This window comes from Alligator mississippiensis, chromosome 10, assembly GCF_030867095.1.
Source record: "Alligator mississippiensis isolate rAllMis1 chromosome 10, rAllMis1, whole genome shotgun sequence".
NCBI classification, from domain to species: Eukaryota; Metazoa; Chordata; order Crocodylia; family Alligatoridae; genus Alligator; species Alligator mississippiensis.
Window position 1 is genome coordinate 31,629,885 of NC_081833.1, and position 15,334 is coordinate 31,645,218.

Consider the following 15,334-nt stretch of genomic DNA (forward strand, 5'->3'; position numbering starts at 1 on the left):
ACATTGAGAAATATCAAGTGCTCCATCTGGGGACAAACAATCCCCTGCACACCTACAGGCTTGGCAATGCCAACCTGACCAGCACTACAAATGAAAGGGACCTGGGGGTAATAATAGGCCACAGTATGAACGTGAGCCGGCAGTGCGATGCTGTAGCAACACCGTTCTCCCACTCTACTCGGCATTGGTGAGACCACAGCTGGAGTACTGCATCCAGTTCTGGGCACCACACTTTAATAAGGACATGATAAAGCTTGAGAGAGTCCAGAGAAGGGCCACTGGTATGATCAGAGACTTGCACAGCAAGCCATAAGAGGAAAGGCTGAGGGATCTGGGACTCTTCAGCCTGAAAAATAGGAAGTTGAGGGGGGACTTAGTAGCAGCTTACTGCTACATTAGAGGTGTACATCGCTCGGTGAACAACTGCTCACCAGGGCACCCCTGGGGAAAACTAGGAGTAATCGTCACAAACTCCTAGAAGACCATTTCAGGCTCAACATTAGGAAAAACCACTTCACAACTAGAGTGTCCAGACTGTGAAATAAGCTCCCTCTAGAGGTGGTACGAATCTCTACCCTGGAAATCTTCAAGAGGAGACTGGACGGTCACCTTGCTGGGGTCGTATTTCCTGTTTGGTGCAGGGGGCTGGACCTGACGATCTTCCGAGGCCCCTTCCAGCCTTACAATCTATGAATATATGGCCCTTCCCCGAGCACCTGGTCCTGGCACTGCCCCCACCCCAGTGGGACAGGGGGCATCCGTCTGCCCAAGCTCTCCTTCCCAGCCCTGGGCCCAGGCTTCCCCCACTCTGGGACCACTGGGGAGGCCTGAGCACCCCAGCCCTGGTGGCTGCTACTGGGGTGTCGCTGCCTCCCTCCGCTGGACACTGCCCTGGACCAGCAGCCCAAGCCACAGCCAGTAGCAGTGGGAGAAATCAGGGGCAAGGGACACACCTCTTTCTCTTTTTCCTTTTCCTCTCTCTCCTCTTTTTCTCTCCTCTCTTTTTTCTCTCCCCGCTTTGTCTCTTCTTTCTCTCCTTTTCTTTTTTCTTTCTCTTCTATTTTTCCTTTTGTTTTTTTCTCTTTTTGTCTCCTCTCTTTTTTCTATTTTTCTTTTTCTCCTTTTCTTTTTTATTTCTTTACCTCTTCCATTTTTTCTCTTCTTTCCCTTTCTTTTTTCTTTCTCTTCTCTCTCTTTTTTCCCCTCTTTCTCTGTTTCCTGTCATCACAACATGCTTAACAAAAAAGAATACACAAGAGCAAAGATAGTATATGAAGTTTTATTTATGTCACCAGGTTTAGAATTTTTAGAAAACCTGGTATTTACCATGAGCAAACCAACATTTATGATTATTAACTATATTAATATGCAGTGCATCCTGCCATGTACCCCCTCCCTACCCGTTTTGTTTTTTCTGGCATACCGGCACTCCAACACCTTACAAGGTAGACATTGCAGTTTTTTGGCACTCCAGCTACAAACGTTGCCTACCCCTGAACTAGAGTAACAAAGTTATAACTTCAGCTAATAATTTATTGTCCACTTGGAGTAGACAAGTGGTTTAAAGGACACCACAACACAAAAAGAAAATTCATAACCATCAGATTAAAAAGAATCAACAGTGAATCCTGCTCAGGAGTCCCAAATTATCAGTGACCAATAAGGTAAGTGTCCAGTGATGCAGTTGAACTCAGAAGTTCTGACTGCAGTGGTGTCTGGAGCCCTGTAGTGTTGTGAGATTATTTCTGTAAAATTCCTCTCTTCACCAAGTTATTAATTTCTCAAAATGTTCTTTTTCACTGAAACTCTTCAGGCTGGAAAATGGAGACTTAATTGTACTTCCACTTCAGCATGAACAGCTTTTAGCTTCACAGCTGAAACTATCTATGAGTCACCTGAGTTACAAGACTTAACTGACTGATCAGACATGCACTCTGGTTTCTTGGGGCTGCACTTCACGTATACATGGATTTTTGAGTCCTTCAAAGCATGTACTTAGATTCAGTCCTGTGTAGGAATTTATCCTGTATTGGGGCCTGAAGAACTCATGGGACTCTACAGCTAAAGACTATAGACCTGCTTGCCCACTGTTTCCTCTGTTTGTCACCAAGGACACCGCTGTTAAATGACTGTATAACACTCTCTTGAGAGTGAGGAGAGAGTACTGACCTGACAGTATTTTACACTGCTTTATATTTATTCTGCCTTTGTCTCAGTGGCTGGACAGAGCAGAGGCAGCAAAAGGTCAGAATATACTTTAAAAGTGTTTATGTGCAAAGGGATGAAGTTAATGGTTTGCATATGCAAGCTTCCTGCAGCTATTTCCTGGTTTTTAAGGGCTTCACTTTGCAACCTTAAAGGTGGTTCAGTAGTGCTTCCATGTGAATGATGCAGCTTCTTATGCCGAGTCTCCAATGGGAAGATGAGGTTGTGATCCACTGATCTTCAACATGGTTAGCTGGGGCTGAACTCTCAGCAGGAGGGAAGAGATTTAAATTAAATGAAGACAGAGGACCTTGCACTGCACCTCCAAGGCTGTTGTCTTGCTCCCTATGCAGGGATGTTGCTGTTCAATACCACAGCACTGATCTTCACACCAGACTCTGGGCCTGGAGTGCTGCTGAACCTGGTCATCAGACTCAGCCCTGGTCCACACTCCTGTCCATCTGTCCTGCTCAGACCTGCATTGACACTTGATGCACTGCTTGTAGAGGGAACTATGGACGCTATGTGCTCTTCTCAGCCTGCAGATCTCCAGTCAGGACATCCAGGGATATCTAATCTTCAGCTGACAGGGCAAGATCCATATCTATAGTTCTGTCACTCAGAACTGCTCCTATAGGGGAAAAAAACCAAAAACAATACAACCGAGGATTGTGGAATTTAGGGCACAGACTCCTGTGTATGTATAGGAGAACAGAAACTCTCTTCCCTTCCCAGGGGGAAAAAAAATCTCACTCTAAGACAATTTAGAATCATAGAAAATTAGGGTTGGGAGGGACCTCAAATCATCTTGTCCAACTCCCTGCTCAAAGCAGGACCATCCCCAACTATATAATTCCAGCAAAGGCATTGTCTAGCCAGCTCATACATGTGGGATGAGTTCTCCTCTGCCTTTGAGTCATCCAGTTGTGCACATTCCTGCATTTACTGGAGGAGGGCACTGCTTTGAATCAGCCTTTCCTGATGATTATCACCTTGGCTCACCGTGGGTAACTCACTCTTTCCCCAGTTTAAATCCTACAGCTCATTTCACTGCAGACGTCTCCATATCTCCAAAGAAGGCTAAATTTGAGCAGTAATCTAGACCCAGAAACTGTCTCATGTGACAAAGAGCACAGTGGGAAGACCAAGTCCTGGGAACACCTTTGAGTCTGCACTCAGTAGTGAGGGAAGGGAACTCTCTAGCCTGCACCAGATAATCATGGTAGCCTAGGGGACTTATGTCAGTTTAGTATGGTACCCTTTACCAATTCCTCATTGCAGTTACCCCAGTAGAGAAAATGGGAAGGGAGGGAGAGGGGCTGTCTCTGTCAAACTGTCTGCTGGTAATGTGCTCAACAGGGGCCTTGTGGGAGGTTTTGTTTCCTGAACAGCCCAAAGGAAAAAGGGGCAGGGCTAAGATTCTGGGCTATTGATATTTTGTTGTAGTACCTCAGTTCTGCATTACTCAGCCATTAGAATAACACATAGCAAAGTTGAGCTCCAAAGTTTCATGGTAAAGAAAAAAAACAAGTTCCCTAGAACAATAACCAGGTTTAGCACAGATAGCACTTGTTTACATGAGTAAATGTACCATCATAACTAGACCAAACCAATTACACCCTTGTAATTATAACTAGGAATCTACCTAACTCGTGGCAAAAGAAAACAATTTTCATGGCTTGGTCAGGACCCAAAGAGCTGATTTCCTGGTCATTTCACTGTGGCCCCACCCCTCATCACTGACTAGTGGAGAAGCCAGGGAAGGCTGCAAGTTCAGGCCAGTGATGACTTCTGGCACCCACTGGGGAGACAGCATTTTATTTTTATTAAAGGGTTTTTTTGGCTGATTTCCTGAGGAAAAAAATCATAGTCAATGCCATTTTTTGCACCAATTATGAAACTGCGATTTAAAGTAGGTCCCTAGTTATAACCCGTACAATGCCCCATGTGGCAACTTCTACTTAGGTGCAAGAGTGCATATTTCTGGTTTAAGCTGTGCGTTTTTGAAGGTGGAACACATTCAGTCAAGAACAGAGGTTCTGGTGGACTCCTAGGCCTTTTGGCAGTCTTGCTGAGCCAGTGGTTCCAGGGAACCTGGCAGCCCGCAAGGAGGGCTTTCAAAGACCTGGGAAGCTGGCAGCCCTAATAACCCCATCAGGCTGAGCTAGCAAGGTGCTCAGGTGGGGAGCTGGCAAACAAGTGTTCATTCAGAACATTTCTCCCCAGCTCTAGTAAAAAGGGGAGGTTCTGAGTTACAGCCTTCAGTGTAACACTTCCATTCTCAGAACACGGAGCTGCTTACCTGGTTCTCTCCAATTGGGAGAGCAACCTGTCTTTGTTGTCTTTTTCTTTTCCTGACCAATTTTAGGATATAGAAAACAACTTAATTATAATGAATAACCATGAGACAAGAAGAACAGTTCATTAAAAGAAGGTGTTTGCTACAGAGTTAGTCAAGTTGCTGCATTATAATAATGAACAAAAATTGGTTCCTGCTGTTGGGATAGTTAAAAGAAGGGCTTTATTAGAAACAAGGCTTGTTACAATGAGGTTGTACCATACATGTCGTCTACAGCCCTGCTCTAGCTTAACTGACTCTTCTTTAGCCAGATGCACTTCCTGAAGATCTACGGTATTTGAATGTAACATTTACATATAACCCAGTAAGGAAAAACAAGTTCTGTGTTCACTCCATTAAATTCCAAGAGGTGAATTCATGGAAGTCAGGTAAAAAGCCACTAAAGCAAAAATTTACCTTATCTGTTGTGAACACAGACCGCAGACAGAAAGAATGTCTGTCAAGTATAGGAGGAGAGAAAGAAGGAATACTATTCCCTAGAACAAGATGGGTGATGAAATGGCACAAGTATGCACTCCTTATTGGCATATCTAGCTTTTGGGATGTCAAATCAGGGGTGGGTAATTATTTAGGGTGGAAGGCCACTTAAGGAGTTTTGGTGAGCTGTGGAGGGCCACAGGGGTAGTCCTGCCTCTTCTCGCCATCTTGGGACCGGAAGTCCCACTCCTAACCCCTGACCTTTGCCACTGGAAGTCCTTCCCCTCGCCCCCCAGAAATACTTTGGGGTGTGGGGGGGTGGGGAGGGATGGGGACTTGGGTTGCCATCTTAGAACCAGAAAAAAAACAACGCATACACTAAAAGTCAAACATCTACTATAACATATTTTAATTTTATTACAAATAATATTTTTTTCATGATATTTGTCTGCATAGTGTATATAGAGGTAACTGCATAATAATTCAAAAATAAATTCTTACTCTTGTATACTGTGCCAGGGGGTGTGTATGTGTATGTGTGTGTGATGGGTATGTGTGTGCATCATAGGGTGGGTGTGTATATAGTGGATGTGGGTATGTTTGGTGGGTATGTATGGTGTGGGTGTATATGGTGTGTGTGTATGGTGGGTGGGTGGGTGTGTGTATGTAGTGGGGGGTGTAGGTGAGTGTGTATGGTGGAGTACGTGTGTGTATGTGTGTTTGGTGGGGTGTGTGTATGGTGGGGGGTTGGTATGTGTGGTGGGGTATATGATGGGGTGGGCAGGGGTGTATATGGTGGGGGGGTGGGGGCTGGGGTGGGTATATGGTGGGATGGGGGGGTGTGGTGGAATGGGTGTGGGGGCATGTGTATGGTGGGGGGTGTGGGTGTGTGCATGGTGGGGTGTAGGGACATGTGTGGGTGTGTAGGTGGGTGTGGGTGTGTTTGGTGGGATGTCAGGGGGGTCTGGGTATATGTGTGTACGGGAGGGTGTGCGTGTGTGTGTGTGTGTATGATGGGGTGTGTGTATGGTGGGGGTAAACTAGGAGTAATGGCCACAAAGTCCAGGAATTCGGGCTCAACATTAGGAAATACTTCTTCACAGTCAGGGTGTCCAGACTGTGGAATAAGCTCCCTCCGGTGGTGGTGCAATCACCCACCCTGGAAATCTTCAAGAGGACACTAGACAGTCACCTTGCTGGGGTCACCTGACCCCAAGCTGTCTTTCCTGCTTGGTGCAGGGGGCTGAGCCTGATGAGCTTCCAAGGTCCCTTCCAGCCTTACAATCTATGCATCCGTGTGTGTGTGTGTGTGTGTGTGTGTGTATGATGTGTGTGTGGTGGGGGTGTGTATGATGGGGGATGGGAGTGTGTATGGTGGGGGGGTGGAGGTGTGGGGACGTGTGCACATATGGTGGGGTGGGTGTGGGGGCATGTGTATGGTGGGGTGTGCATGTGTGGGTGTGTGCATGGTGGGCTGTGCGGGCATATGTTGGTGTGTGGGTGAGTTTGGTGGGGTATCAGGGAGGTATATGTGTATGGTAGGGTATGAGGGAGCATAGAGTATGTTGGGGGGTTGTGTATGTGGGGGAAGGGTGTGGGTGTGTGGGGTGTAGAGGCCACCCCTGCACTCTCCCCATATTGCAGCAGCAGCAGACAGGATGCTTAGGGTGCAGGCGCGCTAGGCATGGCTCTGGTCAGTGCTGCACATTGCAGCAAGGGGCACAGCCTATGCCAAGCCATCTGTATTGCTGTTCCCTGTCACTCATACATACACCCCCACCGCACCCCGCACTTGTTGGGCACCTATACCTGCCCCCCGCATACCTCCCCACTCAAGTTCTGTGCTGCCACCGCCCCTCTAGGCGGAAGCTCTGTGCTACCGCCAGCCCCAGCCCCACGCTCCAGGCCAACTGCAATCCCACCCCCAATGCTTTCCTACCTGCTGCCCAGAGCCAGCAGTAGACCAGGGAAGTGGAATAGGTCCCACGGGAGCTGCAGCAGTGGCAGCAGCAGCCCCACACGGAAGCTGCACGCTGGCCATCTGCACCCTTCCACCCATAAGGGTGGGAGCGAGGCAAGAGGGTGTTTGGGGCTGTGTGTACATGTGGGTGCCTTGCTCCCACCTTTGTGGGTAGAAGGGCTGGGCAGGGCACAATTTGTTGGTGGGTGCTGCGGGCTGGATGAAAGTGCTTGGTGGGCTGGATCTGGCCCACAGGCCATATTTTTCCCACCCCTATGTTAACTACAGAAGAAGTCCTGCCTCCCTTAAAAAGGGTTAAAAAATACTCCTCCTGTTTGGTCATTCTTTGCCAGAGTTCTGCAAAGGCTCACATACTAACTGGACAGATCCACATTGACTGTTCAAGAAACTGGGGAATGATCCTGCTCTCAGACTTAGTTTCTTATAAGCCAGTCTGGTTTTGCAAGATGCCAAAGAGCACAGAATGTTTCCTTCAGTTTGCTTTCTACAGCAATAAACAGCATTCTTTTCCTCTGAGCAGCAGCAGAGGAAAAAGCTACTCTTTTCTGTTAGCAGACTCCCAAGTCAACCACCCTTGCTAGCTTTACAAGTGATCATTGCTGCTCTTGATTGAATTGACAGAAGATTTTTGGAAGGGAATAAGGACTTTCTACCTCAAAATTAGGCTCCTCATGCTCTACTGCAAGCATTCCATGATGTTATGTATGAGAGCGAGTGGATCGGTTCCGCACCTTGTTCAAGGAACCCAAATCAAGGTGTGGACACAGAGTTATTGACCCCCTGATTTTACACTGCATTAAGAAGTGGACCCACAGCTAGCTCTCCTAAGACAGCTACCTGCAGTAAAGGGAGCAGAAGTGGAAAGGAAGAGATATTCTTGCTTTCATACCTACTGTCAAGGAACATTTGCTTTAAGCCTGATAAATAAAATCTGGTTTCCAAAGAAGAGTCAAAAAGCTGCTATAGTGCCAGGAAGCATTACCACTATGAATTGGATTTCTGGAGCTGGGCTACTGGGCCATTTCTGTCTGTTACATGGAGACCCTGTATATAAAGTTTCATGCATGGGCACAAGATAACAGACAACTTCTAAAAAGACACTGACAACCTACACACGAGGCTTTGGCATCAAGCTCTCAGCACCAATGATCTATTAACATATCAGTCAAAAGCTCACCACAACATAAATGTAGGCTAGGGGATGCTGAACAGTCTTGCCAAAGAGGGGATGGCAAGTGGAGAGGCCAATACAGGCACTTTCCTTCTCATTCCTCTCCTTTTTACCCAGTAAACAAAAGAAGAGACTGGACTGCTAAATGTTTACAGACATTGTGTCTCCTTCCCTCCTCATACCAGATACTGTATTTTGAGATGGGGCATAAGCAAAGAAAAGAGGAAAACCAGCTAAGAAATGGCTGGACAGCTAGAGACTCATTTGAGGGTGCAATATTTAGAGTGGAAGCCATGCTGACTTACAAACAGCACAAAGAAACCTGCTTGGATCAGGGCACTAGAAGCTCAAGCCAAGGGTGAAACATTTCCGAGTGCTCCATGTTCTGGGAAGGATTCCAAAGTGTAGCAGAGGGGATTGGTGTGGGAGTTAAGACAGACGAAAAGCACAGCTCATTTAAAAATAAAAACTGCATGGTTTAGGGCCAAATCTCATGACTGCTGGAATCACAACTCATGATTTATGAGCTTTTGGAGCGAACGGCGTTATCGTATTGTTGTCTATCCTGTTCAACAAAGTCCCCAAGTCCACAGTGTTGCTATAGGTCAGGGGCGAGCAATTATTTCGGGCGGAGGGCTGCTTACCGAGTTTTGGCAAGCTGTCAAGGGCCACATGGGTAGCCCCACCCCTTGACAAGTGCCCCTACCCCGGTCACCATCCTGTGACCAAAAGTCCCACCCGCTAACCCCTGACTTTTGCCACCAGAAGTCCCTCCTCTTTCCCCCTGAAGTACTCCTTTCAGCAAGGGGGTTTGCCATCTCAGAAACAGAAAAATACCAAATTATATTCTAAAAAGTGATCATCTACAACATTCATTACTTTGATTTCAAAAAAGATTTTTGTCCTGATTTACATGTGTTTGTGTAGTGTATGCAGAGGTGACTGCACAATAGCTTAAAATGAAGTCTTATTCTTGTATATTGTCGAGGGTGGGTATAGGTTTGTGGGGGCTGTGGGTGTGTAAGTATGTGGGGTGTGGGTGGGTATGGGGGGAGGGTGGCTGGGGTTTGTGTATGGCAGTGCGAGGGGAGGCATAGGTGCATGTGTATGAAGGGGCGTGCATGTAGAACTCACCCTATGAGCACACACCTACACATACACACATACTGCCCCTGTGCCTGCAGACACGGACATACTCTGCCCCTGTGCCTGCCGACACACACATACACATACATACCCCTACCAGGACAATCCCATGCTTCGGGGTCTGGGGATGCAACCACATGGTGCTGGAGCAGGGAGGGGGTAGGAAAGCAGAGAACTGGCTGGGGGTGGGGGGGCTGGGCTGCTCAAGCCTGATGAGGGCTCCCTCTGGGTCCTACTGCCCCTGGCTCCAGATAGCTTTGACAGGGAGCTGGGGCAAATAAATATTAATTTACTAAACTTTTTAGGGGCTCCGTGGCCAGATAAAATGGCCCATGGGCCGTATTTTGCCTGCCCCTGCTATAGGTAGTGAGGCACAGGTGGTCAAGTGGATGCAGACATTGCTTTAATATTACAGTAATGTAATCTCAGTTTACTGTTAGTGTTTGGTGAACAGCTAGGTATTTTGGGGGGAAATAAAGAAGAGACGAGGAAGTTGGAAGGTGTGTATTCCTGGTTAAACTGACCATTGTATTTCCAGGGAATTCAGAAAAAGCATTGAAACTTGATGCTTTTTATTAAAAACTGTGCATCTACTTAAATTCAGCCAAGTCTGACCCACTAAATTCATCATCACTTCAATGCACTTTACTCAATTCTTTCAGTTTCCTGACAGAAACCCCCCCACCAGTCCCCCAACTACAAAACATAAAAATGTATCCCTGAATCAGAATCAAGGGGGGGGGGAAGGAAACACACATTTATTGAAATTATCTGTGGATGTCACTAGCCAACCAAACTGCAGCATGAATTTTAGGATTACCATGCACATCTAACAGCTTGAGTGTGGCACAGTTCAGCCTGTGTCTGAAGAAGTGATGAGCAGTACTTCATCACTTCTAACTCATCAGCAGGGATCTGGGTTTTCTGTTTCCATGGAAAAATGGAGTAAACCGCAGATTTTACCTTTTACCAGAGGCAAATGTGGATTTCTCGTTTTACAAGAGAAACCCACGGATTTTGCCATTTTGCAATCAGCCCCCTGCAGGCTGGTAGAGTTCCAGTGCCAGGCAGTCTGCAGAACAGCTTCATCAGATAAGTGGAGGGTGGGGGAAGAGGGGGATTGAGGCTCCTGTAGGGAGGAAGGGAAGGAGGGAACTGGGCTGGGCTGGGGCTGCTGCCCAGCCAGGCAGGGCTTGGGGCCCAGGGCCGCAATACACAGCTGCAGGACCCCAGCAAGAAGCAGGACGGGGCCATGGGTGGTTCGACCAGGGGAGGGAGAAGGCTGGCTCTCTGCTACCATACGCACTCCCAGGGGGCAGGGGGATCCTCACCCCCCCAGTTCTGCGTGTGGGGCAGGCACAGGCTGCGGGTTCCCACCGTGCTTCCCTCCCCTGGGGCCTCTGCAGCCCAGCAGGCACAACCTTGAGTGGCTGGAGACAGCGGGGCCATGTGGGGGTTTTCTCGCTGCTGCGAGCTCCCTTCCAGCTGCCCTGGCAATGTGTCCCCTGCACGTGCCACTGCTTTGAGGGGTGCAGACCTGCACATAGGAAGCATGTCACCAGGGCAGCACGGGGTGAGCAGCAGCGAGCAGGTTCTGCACGCAGCTCTTGTGCTCCTTGCTGCGTCAGGTGGCACCCACCTGGCTGTGGAGGTCCCAGGGGAGGTATGCAGGGCAGGAGCTTGAGCTCACAGCCTGCACCTGCCCTGTGTACAGATCTGGGGGGTGTGGGTCCCCCCTGCTCCTTGGGAGTGCACGCGGCAGGGGGAGCCACCCTGCCCAAGCCCACAGTAGGGGGAAGCAGAGGCAGGACTCTGCGGACCCAGATCTGTAGCCCTGGCAGTTGGGGGTCTTCTCCTGCAGGGCTGGGGGAGCAGGGGCTGTGGGTGGGGGGTAAGGGCACAAGCAGGGCCGTTGGGGGCTGTGGGGTGAGTGAGGGGACCAATAGGGCTGGGGGGCTGTTCTGGGGGAGTGAGGGGCACCAGTAGGGCTGGGGGGCTGCTGTAGGGGAGTCAAGGGCACCAGTAGGGCTGGGGGGGCTGTTGTGGGGGAGTGAGGGGCACCAGTAGGGCTAGGGGAGCTGGGGGGTGAGTGAGGGGCACCATAGTGTCACAGTGCTTAGGCTCAGAAGGGACCTAAACAGATCATCAGGTTTGACCCCCTGTCCCAGGCAGGAACAAGTGCTGGGGTCATAATACCAGTAGGGCTGGGGCTGTTGTGGGGGAGTGAGGGGCACCAGTAGGGCTGGGGGGGATGTTGTGGGGGGAGTGACGGGCATCAGTAGGGCCAGGGGGACTGTGAAGGGAGTGAGGGGCACCAGTAGGGCTAGGGAGCTGTTGTGGGGGGAGTGAGGGGCACGAGCAGAGCCAGGGGATTGTGGGGGGAGTAAGAGGCACTAGTAGGGATGAGGAGGGGCCATGGGGGACCTTTAATTTTAATTACGGATGGGGGGGGGGGGAGGTTATAGTAGAATTTGCAATTTTTTATCAGGGAAAACAAGGATCCCTGCTCACCAGCCAAAAACTCACCAGGCTGACTGTTCAAGAGCAGTGAGAAATTTGAGACAGAGGGCCAAATTGCAGCTCCAGTAGAAATCTGTTCTTTCATCAAAAAAGCAGCAATTCCAGCATTCCCTCTAGACTCATGGAATACTTCAGTCTGGACAGAAGTCATAGCCAGGTCTTGAATTTAAGAAACAGCCTCAGATCGCACTAGCTCAGTTCATACCGCTAATAGACTGATCTGCTTGATTCATGGATACAACTAGAAACCAGAAGCTGAGATCAATCTCTTTTAAAACTCACAAATTTAGAGTGCTAGTACCAGGCATGAGTGCTGGAGCAAGAGCTTTGCCTGTTCCCAGACAAGCAGCACCCTCAATTATGGGCACAGCCTTTCTTGCCTCTTGCATGCCACCTGTCTCGTGTAGGGGAATCTAGACGGGCAGGATGAAGGCCAGGCCACCACCCTGCAGCATGGATTCTGATATCACAATCCAAAGACTATTTTAATTGCATTTATCTCCACAGATTACTGTACTCACCAGTACAGATGGGAATTCCTTTGCTGCATGGTGGGGAACAGTTGAGAGGTCCAGGAACATTGCAGGGAGGCCTCTATGAGCTCTTGCATCATGACCTCAGCCCTGAGCCAGAACACAGAGTCATGCAAAATTTAGGTTCAACAGCCAGAAACATCCTGAAGAAAGTGTTAAATACTCAAGTTAATTATGGCACAAATACTTACCCATCTGACCACTCCCCAGCGTGATGGAAACTCTGGTACTCTGCCTTCACTGGTCAGCACCATTCCGCCACACCCCAAGGGTCAAGGATGCTTGTGGGGGTAGAATTTGCACTGGCACCAACTTAGCAACCAACATCACTGGCTTGGCTCACACAGTCCTTTAAAGATCTCTGCAGCCTGTTATAAGGGTTGGTTATGTGCTGGGTCAGTGCATGGGTGAGGAATGGGGCAGAGCTGAGAAGCTGCTCTATCACTACTTGAATTACTGCACCTGTCACAAACAACTGCCAGCTCATTAAGAAAGGCTTTGCAAATGCTTAGACATTCCACAAATGGTTTGCTCCAAGACTTTGTTCTGGCTTACACTAGATTAGCATTTAGAAAAAGGTATTAGCTAGATGCCAGTTCATTTCATTTTATTTGAATTAGTAACAAGTACAAATTTCAGTTTAGACTTTAGCTAGACTTTAGGGTTCCAGCTGCACTCCATAACTGTGAAGTCAGACAGAACTGTATGACTGGATTATGCTCTGGCCCCAAGATGCTATTGGTCATGCTTCATCAGTGCTTCTTACTGGGCATATGCTGTTGCCATTTAATGCAGCACTCACAAGAATCCCACTGAGGTTGACAGGGAGTGGGGTGGGAAAGTTTAAAAGGAAACTGCAGCAATCACTGCATGACCTTGGCTCCCAATTTCCTGGCTCACAAATACATAAGATTTCCACTAATTACAACATTGTGACTACACAGTTTTAAACTGGATGCTATGGCTGAGATCCTGTGTTGCACCTGTGGGAAGCTCAACAGGCTAAGCTCAGACTGAATGAGTGGCACAATCTAGAATTCAAGCTGCTCAAGGGGCCAAAACATCCTGCCAGTGTACATGAGGCAGTAGGTATGGCAGCCTTCCCAGGATTCCATTCAGTAGGACTAAACCTACAAGGGATTCAGAACTGTGCAATATGGCCTGGTCTCAGACTCCACCTCCAGATCTTCCTGGGTGCAGAGCTGTGTAGTGTCTGGACCAATGGACCTCTCCACTGCCCCTCTGGGAGCTGTTCATTTTTCCTATACCAAAGTGGTGTGGCATACAGGGTCAGACTCGGTGCTAAACCACACAATCCCACACTGTTTACAACTGTGATCATAACTCTTTAGGGAAGAGAAAGAGAGTACAGTCATAGAGAGCTTGGTAATCGGTAATGTTCCTAAACTGTGCAACCATGAAGACATGCTGCTTCAGTTGAAAACCGATCTTAATAAGGAGAAGACATGAATTCAACAAGATAAAATAAAGCAGTAGTATACATTAGTTTCTCGCATACCACATCCTCCCAATAAGGCATGCACCTTGTTTTTGGAAGGCAGAACATAGGAAAAAAGATTTGTCTAGAGTTATCACCAACTGTGTGAGAGTCAGTTGTGGAAACAGCATCCAGGAACCATAGCATCTTGAGAGAGAGTCTGGGGAAGGTAGCAGGACCTTTCTCATGTGACAGGACAATAACAAGGTGAAGCCCCAGAGGGTTAACACAGGATCCACCCCTTCTTATTGTGAGTGTCAGAAAACTGACAGTCACTGCAGGCGCCAAGGGCACTCTGTTCAAGTACCTGGGCACCAGCTACACCCAAAGATCGAGACTTTACAGTTACCTGATGCTGCAATGCTATAGCAAGAGGAGGATCAACTCATTCTTCACACATGCCGGCTTCTAGTCCAGTCGAGGAAAATCAGCCTTCCCACTTAAGACATGGAAACTAGGGCTGTGTGAAATTTTGGCAGCTGTTTAGTTTTGGAGGTGTTTTGGCCCATTTCGGTGCCCAAAACGCTGAATCCAAAACTAAACAGAAGGCTCTGAAATGAAACGAAACCATCCAAAACGTTTCGGAAATGTTTTGGATGTTTTGGAGGCGCTCCCTGGGAATAATCCAGCACAGCCCCGCAGCCCCGCTTTTAAAGTGCCGGGAGGCTGAGGCCAGGCAGGGATGGGGCTGGGCAGGGAAGCCATGGGGGCTTCTCCCATGGTTCCCCCCACTGGGGAAGAGGCAGGCACAGCCAAAGGAGCCGTGGGAGAAGCCCTCATGGCTGCCCTGCCCAACCCCATCCTCCGCCCAGCCCCAGCCTCCCAGCACTTTAAAAAAAAAAAAAAAAAGAAAGAAAAGCCTCATACTCACCAGCTATAGCAGCAGCAATCAGGGTCTCTGAGGGCCCGAGGCAGAACCCCACCCCCCCATGCAGCATGGGGCAGTGGGGGGCAGCATAGATCACCTCCCTGCTTGGCACCCGCACAGCAGCTGTCATGTGGCGTAAGTGCAGCGCGGGAGCCACGCACTGTCTGGGAGCTGGGGCAGCTCCACCTGTCAGCTGGAGCCCAGCACTACTCAGCCCCAATGGCTCCAGCTAAACAAGCAGGAATACCCAGTGCAGACGCATCACAACTAAGCACACAGGTATCATACTGTGCAGTTAAGCAGATAAGTGAAAAAAAATGTTTAATGGTTTGGCCTGTGCAGTTTGCTCCTGTCTTGTATTTACTACCCCAAGTACTACAAGTCCTAGTTCCACATCCTGCTTTGAAAAGCATAGACCAAGACACACCTTCAAAATAGCTTATATTGCCTCACAGCATAAGTTATTTAGTTTGCAATGGTGACAGACAGCTGTGACATGGGCAAGTCTGTAGAATGATTCCTCTTTCAAACCTGCTAGGCTTGTGTTATGACTTGTGACACATCAGCCATACAAGGTGATCCAAGGCCTGCTCTGCCGTGCTGTTGCTTGCTCTTTGGATGATTGTAGGGGGAACA

General features: G+C 48.6%; 1 protein-coding gene and 1 long non-coding RNA gene across 7 annotated transcripts in view; both read right to left on the reverse strand.

Annotated features, from left to right (window-relative positions):
* Window positions 1-15,334, reverse strand: part of MATCAP1 (microtubule associated tyrosine carboxypeptidase 1) — a 75,201-nt gene that overhangs the window by 31,999 nt on the left and 27,868 nt on the right. The window lies entirely within an intron of this gene.
* On the reverse strand, window positions 1,264-12,409 carry LOC132243568 (uncharacterized). Its single transcript, XR_009455205.1, has 2 exons — window positions 12,321-12,409; window positions 1,264-2,836 (listed from the first exon to the last, which is right to left on the reverse strand). It is a non-coding gene; the product is annotated as an uncharacterized LOC132243568 (long non-coding RNA).